Raw genomic sequence first — 11,060 nt, 5'->3', positions numbered from 1 at the left:
CGTGGGAGCAATAAGAGAAACAGATTGCTGAACTCAGGGAGACCAGCCAAATGACAACACTGCCGGCTGCTAGTGAAAGCGCTCAATGCAGTGAAGTCCTAGGTGCATTGCCCCCTGGGAAACATGTAGAAGTACTTTATAGTGAAATACTTGTAGTTGTGTTTAGACTGTGCCTGACCACTTTGTGCCCTACAGTGTCGAGTGACCTGTTCAGTCAGGGTACTACAAGCCTCAGCCTTGGCCAAGTGTCTGGGGGTGTCCCAGTTACCTGCACTGCAAGATAGGATATGTAGACCTTCTTTATGGTAGCTTTGTAAAAGAACTGGTTGGCTCTAGCTGCATCTGCACACCTGAGTGTCTAGACTAGACTGCCTTTTGTCCCTGTCAGGTGTCCTGGCAGCAGCCAGGCCCTGGCTTAACTATAGCAGAAACAGTAGGCTTTGCATCTTCCCTCTCTGAGAATCTGGTTAGGACTGCGACTTCACTTTATCCACCAGTGTCTCCTCCTACAGGGGCCTAAAGTGAACTTCCCTGTGAGTGGTGAGGATGAGTATGTGCAAAAGGAAGGAGAAAAGATATAGGTCAGAAGTAGAGAGCACCTCCTATTGGTCAATAAAAACACATGGTACACATAAAACATTAACCCATGACTTTTCTCAGCTGTGCAATACATAGAAATATAAAAGACTGACATCTAGTGGTGAAACTGAAGACCACTCCATCACCACCTTTAACCTGAAAAGAGGAAGCTTTTTGAGAGGTGCAAAGGAGAGACAAAAACCACCGGTGGTGGGACACCACACAGCCCCTTAAAGACATGGCCCCTTCAAGTGTTTTTAGTGGTGCCATTTTTATTCCACTATATCCCCTGGCAAACGGTTACACCGTCCAAATACCGCTTTCAAAAAACTCTGTTTCTACTCCACATGCCATTTCTGCCATCTATGGATTGATGATCTCTGCTAAATCACAAACCCTGCCTCACTACTGTAAAAAGAGCTGGAGATTGGTAAAACATCTTCTGAACTTCAGTGGACCAATACTTTTACTTGACTCACAAAGCTGTGATTAACACTAAAGCCCAAGAAACTTTTTACAAGATTCTGACCCATTGGTACAGAGTCCCAACATCCCTCCATAGATGGTGCCCATTGGTTCTTGATACCTGTTGGCATTGTGGGGTTGATGTGGATTCCATGACTCACATTTGGTGCGGATTCACCTGCCTCAAGCCCTTCTGGACAGTTGTGCTCCAGATCATTCCTGAAATCATAGGGGTGAAGGCAGGGCCGTCTTAACAGCATTATGGGCCCCTGGGCAGAGGTGCGAATTAACCCCCCCCCCCCCCTAGCGGCCGCCGCCCCTCTTATCTGGTAAGGTACAGTGGTACCTTGGTTTAAGAGTAACTTGGTTTAAGAGCTCACAGTTTTTCTAAACTGTGACTTGGTTTAAGAGCATTGTTTTGGTTTAAGAGCTCCCTGTATTGGGTGGGAGGGGGAGTGGAGGAGGGACATGGTCTGAATAGCGGGGTCTACAGCTCTGTACTCTGACCCAGGAAGTCTCCCTCACCTGCCAAATCATAGCAGATCCACTTCAGGCTGGGGCCTACATCAGGGGACAGGACTGTGGGGGTAATCTCTCCATAGCTGTAACCCCTCTCTCCCCGGACAGAGAGTGCTGCATGTATGTGCCCACATCTGTCCTGCTCATTCCTTCCTGCTCCCTGCAGTCTCTATCAGCCCTTGTGTTTCCCATCCGCTCCATTACTGTACAGTAACTTATAATATCACAATATGTTTGTTTCATCTGTTTTACATGTTATTCAGAATAATAAATCATTATTTTTTGGGTGTGGAACCAATTGTCTGCATTTCTATAATTTCTTATGGGAAAATTTGCTTTGGTTTAAGAGTGATTTGGATTACAAGCACGGTCCTGGAACGAATTATGCTCGTAGTCCAAGGCACCACTGTATATTGCCTATAATAGTGATTGTCATATATGTTGCACACATACAGTATATCACTATTACAGGCAATATACCTTACCACCTATTTATCTACCATATAGATACAATGTTAAGGTTAAATTTAGATGTTGACCCCTCTCTATGGAGAGAAGCCAAAAACCCAGGTAAAGGATGGTTTTTAAATTATATCTAGAGTTGGAATCCTGCAGTATTACCAGCTCGTTACTTATAAATCACGGACAGAGATAAGACAATGTATCATGATTATAAGCGTGGATAAAAATGGCCCAAGTTTTATTATGGTCATCACATTTTATAGACAGATGAAATATAGGGTGGTAACAAATGCTAATAAGACATAGATGAGGCGGTGCTAGTGATTTAGATATTCAGTCATGCGCAATGGCATCTATATTAGTATTCATTATTATTATTCAAAAAGGTCAAAAAGGTTAAAACAATACATTCTGTACAAAGATACTTTTTCATGAATCCAAGAGCACAATGTAGTTGTTTTCCATAAATTGTTTATAGATAAGAGTCTCTGGGTCCTTGGGGATTGTGTCTACAAATCAGTGGCGGAACTACCGCTGTAGCAGCAGTAGCCGCTGCTACGGGGCCCGCCTTATCAGGGGGCCCGGTGCCCGATCCTGTAATGGACCGAGCCCCCTGAGAAGACACTCGCAGCACCCGACCGCCGAGCGGGCCTCACGGGTGCTGCAAACGGCAAGTCGCAGTGTGCCATGAGGCCCGCCCCCGTCCTCAGCGTCCCCTGCGGCACCCGCCCCCTCCTTCCCTTGTCCTGCGCAGGGCCGTTTTGGGCGACCGCACGGGGCACCGACAGCTAGGGGGTGCTGATGGCACTCTCCGCACCCACTTAGCTGCGGGCACCCCCGGCCGCCCGCTCAGCCCATCACCTGCCCCTCTGCCCCATCACCTGGCAAGACTGCCCTCCGATCGCCTGCCCGCAGCTCCGCCGCCCACCGATAGCTCCGCCCCCAGCCCGCCCGTAGCTCCGCCCCCGGACCGCTCCGACTCAGCCGAGCACATGGAGACATCTCCCTCCAGCAGCGCAGTGACGTCATGGAGAGAGAAGACGTTGCAGGGGCGGCAGTGGAGGAGGAGAGGGACCGCGGTATGCCAGAATAAGGTGAGTATAATGTTTAGTTTTTTTTGTGTGTGTGTTTGCCAATGCAGGGGGAGCAGAGGGGATTAGTACTATGGGGGGGGGGGCACAGGGGGGATTTTTTTTATGGGGACAGCATGGGGGAATTACAATGAGGTCAGCACAGGGGAATTACAGGGGGTGGTCACCCAGTTTTCCCAGCATCCAGTATGTCAGTATAGTGGAGGTCACCCAGCTTTTCCAGCATCCTGTATGTCAGTATAATGGAGGTCACCCAGCTCTCCGCATCCTGTATGTCAGTGTAATGGAGGTCACCCAGCTTTCCCAGCATCCTGTATGTCAGTGTATAATGGAGGTCACACAGCTCTCCCCTAATCCTGTATGTCAGTATAATGGAGGTCACCCAGCTTTCCCAGCATCCAGTATGTCAGTATAGTGGAGGTCACCCAGCTTTTCCAGCATCCTGTATGTCAGTATAATGGAGGTCACCCAGCTCTCCGCATCCTGTATGTCAGTGTAATGGAGGTCACCCAGCTTTCCCAGCATCCTGTATGTCAGTGTATAATGGAGGTCACACAGCTCTCCCCTAATCCTGTATGTCAGTATAATGGAGGTCACCCAGCTTTCCCAGCATCCTGTATGTCAGTGTGTAATGGAGGTCACCCAGCTTTCCCAGCATCCTGTATGTCAGTATAATGGAGGTCACCCAGCTTTCCCAGCATCCTGTATGTCAGTGTGTAATGGAGGTCACCCAGCTTTCCCAGCATCCTGTATGTCAGTGTAATGGAGGTCACATAGCTTTCCCAGCATCCTGTATGTCAGTGTAATGGAGGTCACCCAGCTTTCCCAGCATCCTGTATGTCAGTGTGTAATGGAGGTCACCCAGCTTTCCCAGCATCCTGTATGTCAGTGTAATGGAGGTCACACCTTGCAGACTTTACTGCACCAAGCAGCAGAATTACTACAGTTTAGGAGCCTATAGGAAGGAAAAGGGAAGGAATTTATCAAGATTCGCCCTGTTGCCAAAATGATCTAAAAACTGCCCTGGTCCTGCGGCCCCCTCCCCCATCCTCAGCGTCCCCTGCCGCACCCGTCCCCTCCTTCCCCTGTCCTGCGGCTCCCGTCCTCCACGCCCCCTGCGGCTCCCACCCTGTCCTGTGTCCCCCTGCGGTCTCTGTCTCCGTCCCGTGTCCCCCTGCAGCCCGTGTCCCCGTTCTGTGTCCCCCTGCGGCCTCCGTCTCCATCTCCCGTGTCCCCCTGCGGCCTCCGTCTCCATCTCCCGTGTCCCCCTGCGGCCCCCGTCCCCGTTCTGTCTCCCCCTGCAGCCTCCGTCTCTGTCCTGTCTCCCCCTGCGGCCTCCGTCTCCGTCCCGCGTCCCCCTGCAGCCCCCGTCCCCGTTCTGTGTCCCCCTGCGGCCTCCGTCTCTGCGGGGTCCCTGTCCCCTACCATCACCATCAGTGCCCCCACAGACCAGAGAGAAGCCACACAGGACCAGAGGACAGAGCAGGAACCAGGACAGGTGAGATTACCCCAGAGAACTACAACCCCCACTATGTCCTGGTAACAGTTCATGATGGGAGATGTAGTTTTACAGCCTGTGGACATTCAAGTTGCAGAACTACAACCCTCATCATTTCCTATTGATGGTTCATAGTGGGGATTGAAGTTCTGCAGGGGATTAGAGGTTGACATAGTATAGGAGGGGGGAGGCAGTGGCACAGTAGAACTACTTCTCCCAGCATGCTGTGTGGTAATATGCAGGACTACATCCCCCAGCTATGTGTATAGGGTGGGCTGTAGAACTACATCTCCCATCATGGTGTGTGGTAACATACAGGACTACATCTCCCAGCATAGTGTGGGGTAATATACAGGACTACATCTCCCAGCATGATGTGTGGGGTAATATACAGGACTACATCTCCCAGCATAGTGTGGGTAATATACAGGACTACATCTCCCAGCATAGTGTGGGTAATATACAGGACTACATCTCCCAGCATGGTGTGTGGTAATATACAGGACTACATCTCCCAGCATAGTGTGGGTAATATACAGGACTACATCTCCCAGCATAGTGTGGGGTAATATACAGGACTACATCTCCCAGCATAGTGTGGGGTAATATACAGGACTACATCTCCCATCATAGTGTGTGGTAATATACAGGACTACATCTCCCAGCATGGTGTGTGGTAATATACAGGACTACATCTCCCAGCATGGTGTGTGGTAATATACAGGACTACATCTCCCAGCATAGTGTGGGGTAATATACAGGACTACATCTCCCAGCATGGTGTGGGGGTATTATACAGGACTACATCTCCCAGCATGGTGTGTGGTAATATACAGGACTACATCTCCCAGCATGGTGTGTGGTAATATACAGGACTACATCTCCCAGCATAGTGTGGGGTAATATACAGGACTACATCTCCCAGCATAGTGTGGGGTAATATACAGGACTACATCTCCCATCATAGTGTGTGGTAATATACAGGACTACATCTCCCAGCATGGTGTGTGGTAATATACAGGACTACATCTCCCAGCATAGTGTGGGGTAATATACAGGACTACATCTCCCAGCATAGTGTGGGGTAATATACAGGACTACATCTCCCAGCATAGTGTGGGGTAATATACAGGACTACATCTCCCAGCATGGTGTGTGAGGTAATATACAGGACTACATCTCCCAGCATGGTGTGTGAGGTAATATACAGGACTACATCTCCCAGCATGGTGTGTGGTAATATACAGGACTACATCTCCCAGCATGGTGTGTGGGGTAATATACAGGACTACATCTCCCAGCATGGTGTGTGGGGTAATATACAGGACTACATCTCCCAGCATAATGTGGGGTAATATACAGGACTACATCTCCCAGCATAGTGTGTGGTAATATACAGGACTACATCTCCCAGCATAGTGTGGGGTAATATACAGGACTACATCTCCCAGCATAGTGTGGGGTAATATACAGGACTACATCTCCCAGCATGGTGTGTGAGGTAATATACAGGACTACATCTCCCATCATGGTGTGTGGTAATATACAGGACTACATCTCCCAGCATAATGTGGGGTAATATACAGGACTACATCTCCCAGCATAGTGTGGGGTAATATACAGGACTACATCTCCCAGCATAGTGTGGGGTAATATACAGGACTACATCTCCCAGCATAGTGTGGGGTAATATACAGGACTACATCTCCCAGCATGGTGTGTGGTAACATACAGGACTACATCTCCCAGCATAGTGTGGGTAATATACAGGACTACATCTCCCCGCATAGTGTGGGGTAATATACAGGACTACATCTCCCAGCATGATGTGTGGGGTAATATACAGGACTACATCTCCCAGCATAGTGTGGGGTAATATACAGGACTACATCTCCCAGCATAGTGTGGGTAATATACAGGACTACATCTCCCAGCATAGTGTGGGTAATATACAGGACTACATCTCCCAGCATGGTGTGTGGTAATATACAGGACTACATCTCCCAGCATAGTGTGGGTAATATACAGGACTACATCTCCCAGCATAGTGTGGGTAATATACAGGACTACATCTCCCAGCATGGTGTGTGGTAATATACAGGACTACATCTCCCAGCATAGTGTGGGTAATATACAGGACTACATCTCCCAGCATAGTGTGGGGTAATATACAGGACTACATCTCCCAGCATAGTGTGGGGTAATATACAGGACTACATCTCCCATCATAGTGTGTGGTAATATACAGGACTACATCTCCCAGCATGGTGTGTGGTAATATACAGGACTACATCTCCCAGCATGGTGTGTGGTAATATACAGGACTACATCTCCCAGCATAGTGTGGGGTAATATACAGGACTACATCTCCCAGCATGGTGTGGGGGTATTATACAGGACTACATCTCCCAGCATGGTGTGTGGTAATATGCAGGACTACATCTCCCAGCATAGTGTGGGGTAATATACAGGACTACATCTCCCAGCATGGTGTGTGAGGTAATATACAGGACTACATCTCCCAGCATGGTGTGTGGTAATATACAGGACTACATCTCCCAGCATGGTGTGTGGGGTAATATACAGGACTACATCTCCCAGCATGGTGTGTGGGGTAATATACAGGACTACATCTCCCAGCATAATGTGGGGTAATATACAGGACTACATCTCCCAGCATAGTGTGTGGTAATATACAGGACTACATCTCCCAGCATAGTGTGGGGTAATATACAGGACTACATCTCCCAGCATAGTGTGGGGTAATATACAGGACTACATCTCCCAGCATGGTGTGTGAGGTAATATACAGGACTACATCTCCCATCATGGTGTGTGGTAATATACAGGACTACATCTCCCAGCATAATGTGGGGTAATATACAGGACTACATCTCCCAGCATAGTGTGGGGTAATATACAGGACTACATCTCCCCGCATAGTGTGTGGTAATATACAGGACTACATCTCCCCGCATAGTGTGGGGTAATATACAGGACTACATCTCCCAGCATAGTGTGGGGTAATATACAGGACTACATCTCCCAGCATGGTGTGTGGTAATATACAGGACTACATCTCCCAGCATAGTGTGGGGTAATATACAGGACTACATCTCCCAGCATGGTGTGTGGTAACATACAGGACTACATCTCCCAGCATAGTGTGGGGTAATATACAGGACTACATCTCCCAGCATAGTGTGGGGTAATATACAGGACTACATCTCCCAGCATGATGTGTGGGGTAATATACAGGACTACATCTCCCAGCATGATGTGTGGGGTAATATACAGGACTACATCTCCCAGCATGGTGTGTGGTAATATACAGGACTACATCTCCCAGCATAGTGTGTGGTAATATACAGGAATTCATCTCCCAGCATAGTGTGGGGTAATATACAGGACTACATCTCCCAGCATAATGTGGGGTAATATACAGGACTACATCTCCCAGCATAATGTGGGGTAATATACAGGACTACATCTCCCAGCATAGTGTGTGGTAATATACAGGACTACATCTCCCAGCATAGTGTGGGGTAATATACAGGACTACATCTCCCAGCATAGTGTGTGGTAATATACAGGACTACATCTCCCAGCATGGTGTGTGGTAATATACAGGACTACATCTCCCAGCATGGTGTGGGGGTATTATACAGGACTACATCTCCCAGCATGGTGTGTGGTAATATACAGGACTACATCTCCCAGCATAGTGTGGGGTAATATACAGGACTACATCTCCCAGCATAGTGTGTGGTAATATACAGGACTACATCTCCCAGCATAGTGTGGGGTAATATACAGGACTACATCTCCCAGCATGGTGTGGGGTAATATACAGGACTACATCTCCCAGCATAGTGTGGGGTAATATACAGGACTACATCTCCCAGCATAGTGTGGGGGTAATATACAGGACTACATCTCCCAGCATAGTGTGTGGTAATATACAGGACTACATCTCCCAGCATGGTGTGTGTGGTAATATACAGGACTACATCTCCCAGCATAGTGTGGGGTAATATACAGGACTACATCTCCCAGCATAGTGTGTGGTAATATACAGGACTACATCTCCCAGCATAGTGTGGGGTAATATACAGGACTACATCTCCCAGCATGGTGTGTGGTAATATACAGGACTACATCTCCCAGCATAGTGTGGGGTAATATACAGGACTACATCTCCCAGCATAGTGTGTGGTAATATACAGGACTACATCTCCCAGCATAGTGTGGGGTAATATACAGGACTACATCTCCCAGCATGGTGTGGGGTAATATACAGGACTACATCTCCCAGCATAGTGTGGGGTAATATACAGGACTACATCTCCCAGCATAGTGTGGGGGTAATATACAGGACTACATCTCCCAGCATAGTGTGGGGTAATATACAGGACTACATCTCCCCGCATAGTGTGGGGTAATATACAGGACTACATCTCCCCGCATAGTGTGGGGTAATATGCAGGACTACATCTCCCAGCATGGTGTGTGGTAATATACAGGACTACATCTCCCAGCATAGTGTGGGGTAATATACAGGACTACATCTCCCCGCATAGTGTGGGGTAATATGCAGGACTACATCTCCCAGCATAGTGTGGGGTAATATGCAGGACTATTTCACATAATAGGAGTTGTAGTTTTGCAACAGATAAGACGATGACAGGGTACACAAGGGGGAGATGGTGGCACAGCAGACTAGCGGCTATGTGGGTGCATGTGTATATGTAGGGCTCGCAACACATTGCCAGAGGCAGCATTCCTTCCAGGAGTATGCTGAGGAGGGGGGCCCCATACAGTTTTTAGCTATGGGGCCCCATGAATCCTAGTTACGCCCCTGCTACAAATGATAACTTTCCAGGAGCTGTTCTCAGTGACGTGCTTCCAGCATTCCTCTTCTTCATCCAGAACATCTCTCTGTCACCCTCTGATCACGCTCTCATCATCTCCAGTCTCTTAAGAGGGCAATATATATAGGTGTAGTCATATAGGTACGGTGCAAGTAGGTAAAATCCCATAATCTGGCCTTATCACAGGCAATATACCTTACCACCTATTTATCTACCATATAGATACAGGTATAAGGGTGGAGCAGTAGGTAGGTGGTTATATAGCCTATAATAGTGATATATGTGTACAAATATATATATGGGGGGTACAGGTATATGTGGGGTATACAGGTGGTGGGTAAAAGCCTAATTAATATATATTGGTGCCCCTCTCTATATATGAGACATGTTGCTGTCCCTCTGCATATACGCCATGTTGTCTCCCTGTATACTGTATAATACAGGGAGTCTGTGTATACTGTATTATACAGTATACAGGGAAACAACACTGCTTATATATAGAGAAGGGCAAAACAACATGTCTCATATATACAGAGGGGCAACAACATGACTATTATATATGTTGTTGTTGCCCGTCTGTATATATGAGACATGTTGTTTTGCCCTTCTCTATATATAAGCCATGTTGTTTCCCTGTATATTGTATTATACAGTATACATACAGGGAGACAACAATGGGGTGATAGGTGAAGGATAAGTATATAATACACTGCTGTATACACTGAATGGAGATATATATACACACTCAGGAGGAGGATAAGTATATAATACACTGCTGTATACACTGAATGGAGATATATATACACACTCATACAGGAGGAAGATAAGTATATAATACACTGCTGTATACACTGAATGGAGATATATATACACACTCAGGAGGAGGATAAGTATATAATACACTGCTGTATACACTGAATGGAGATATATATACACACTCAGGAGGAGGATAAGTATATAATACACTGCTGTATACACTGAATGGAGATATATATACACACTCAGGAGGAGAATAAGTATATAATACACTGCTGTATACACTGAATGGAGATATATATACACACTCAGGAGGAGGATAAGTATATAATACACTGCTGTATACACTGAATGGAGATATATATACACACTCAGGAGGAGGATAAGTATATAATACACTGCTGTATACACTGAATGGAGATATATACACACACTCAGGAGGAGGATAAGTATATAATACACTGCTGTATACACTGAATGGAGATATATACACACTCAGAGGAGTTACACCCCCGATCCCTCCACTGCAGTCACGCTATCAGCACTTCACTGAAATGGAGTCACACTATCAGCACTAGGAATTGCAGTGCTCCTATATACCATGTTTTACGGTAATAGCCAGGACTAGATAGTTCCAGGCTCCAGAATGTGCCAGGAAGATCATAGGGTGACGCCTACATGTGAGACTAAGGGTGGTATTACACGGGCCGAGCAGGGCCCGATAATACCTGTAAACGAGCAGCGATCTGCTAGATCGTTGCTCGTTTACTGGACCTATTACACGGCCCGATAATCGTTTGACAAGAGCTGCAAGGACAT

This window comes from Dendropsophus ebraccatus, chromosome 7 (assembly GCF_027789765.1).
Source record: "Dendropsophus ebraccatus isolate aDenEbr1 chromosome 7, aDenEbr1.pat, whole genome shotgun sequence".
Lineage (NCBI taxonomy): Eukaryota > Metazoa > Chordata > Amphibia > Anura > Hylidae > Dendropsophus > Dendropsophus ebraccatus.
This window is presented reverse-complemented; position numbering follows the sequence as displayed.